This window comes from Coregonus lavaretus, assembly GCF_964263955.1.
Source record: "Coregonus lavaretus genome assembly, contig: HAP1_SCAFFOLD_1161, whole genome shotgun sequence".
NCBI lineage: Eukaryota > Metazoa > Chordata > Actinopteri > Salmoniformes > Salmonidae > Coregonus > Coregonus lavaretus.
In genome coordinates, this window is record NW_028159393.1 from 38,260 (window position 1) to 40,000 (window position 1,741).

The 1,741-nt window shown below is 40.7% G+C and overlaps 1 long non-coding RNA gene across 1 annotated transcript in view; it reads right to left on the reverse strand.

Moving 5' to 3' along the window:
- Positions 1-1,003: 1,003 nt before the first annotated feature.
- Positions 1,004-1,741, reverse strand: part of LOC311122930 — a 91,254-nt gene continuing 90,516 nt past the window's right edge. Inside the window, exon 3 of the long non-coding RNA XR_014612527.1 lies at positions 1,004-1,197. This is a non-coding gene — a long non-coding RNA (uncharacterized lncRNA). The remainder of the gene's footprint in view (positions 1,198-1,741) is intronic.

The window sequence follows — 1,741 nt, forward strand, 5'->3', positions numbered from 1 at the left end:
TGCTGTAGGCCTATGGTGTTCTGGGGAACATTAACCTGTACACTATTCATTTAGAATTACTTAGCCAGTTACAGAGATAACACAAAAATAGTATATGGTTATTTCCCAGCTACATAATTGGGTAAATTATTATTCAAGACTAGAGAGTGTTGTCGTTACATCACCCCATAGGCCTACTGAGACTTTCTGGTAATTAATGGACCCCTTCTTCCAACAGATCAATATAATAATCCTTAACTGAGTTGATTCATTTCACCATCCATCGGCCCTAACTGAATGACTGACAGACAGACTGACATTGCCCTCCTACTTTGCCATTGGTGTCAGTTTGATTCAACAGCCAATCATCTCTCTATTAACAGCGGGTTAAGATGTACAAGGTGTGTCAGACAGACTGACAATGCATCCTACTTTGCCATTGGTGTCAGTTCAATTCAACAGCCAATCATCTCTCTATTAACAGCGGGTTAAGATGTACAAGGTGTGTTTGCACAAGGTTAAACCACATAATTAATTAAAAGTCATACACATGCAGAACACCTTGTGCAGTACTCTCTCCAACCTTGAAGCTAGCTAACAAAAGTAGGGAAGTCAATGGGCAATTACATTTCAGAGGCAGAATGAGTCAGAGATAGTGTGCACAGAATTACATTATGAACTCCCCAAACTCATTTGACCAACTCAGAAAGTGTGCTTCCTCAAGTATCATTACTACACCTCTGACAATAGCAAAGTATCTTCCTCCACAAATATAAAGTAGCCTATAGCTGCCGCAAGCACCAGCCAGCACTCCCCAAAAAGTATTTATTATGACTTACAATGCACCTGCACGCACGCACGCACACTCACACACACACACTCACACTCACAAAGACAAACCCTTCAACATCCCTTCCTCTTCCTGTCACAGACTCGTGTCCCGGAGGAAAGCCAAATGGAGGAACATGGAACATGGACACACATAGATGGGCAGATCAGAATTCTAGCACTTTTCATTTACCTATGGTGTAGCCGCGTTTCAGCTCGCTGCACCGTGGACTGCAGATTCTCTGGGAATTGGTTGCATTGTTTTGCTGCACCCCCAACGTGGTTGTCATGGTAACAGGTGCTGCAGTCTTGTTGATCGGCGAGGCTGGCACCAGGGTAGGGGAGAATCCTTGAGTGGCAATATCCACTGACTGGGATTTCTTCTTCAGTCTGTTCAAAACAAAACAACAACAGGAAATATGGAGTCAGTCATAACACATAACACCTCATATTCAGTAATAACATGGTGATGCAACAGGATGTGGGAAATATGACCTTGTAAATTCAAGGGCAAATATGTCAAATGATACAGTACATAGACATTGCTGCCAATAACAAAACAGTTCATTATATTATGTTATGTCAGCACAGCAGCTATTGATAATGATGTAGAGTGAATGCAATATATTCACGGTGTGGCATATTCCATACTCAGCTATGATTAATTTGAGGAGAGATCAATAACTTAATAAGGTCCTCATTAACAATTAATGTATTGATTTCACACCCTCATGGCTGCCAATTTAACAAACCATTTCAACAATATTTTATTGTTTTATAATAAAACACAACAATATTATTACAGGAATATGAATTGGACACTATTCTGAACCCGATATGCTGTCATTGATCAATGATATGTGTTAACTGGAGTTTGCACTTTTGGGACTACTACACTGGTTCCCTTGTAGGCCTAGGGCAAACGAAATCAAGC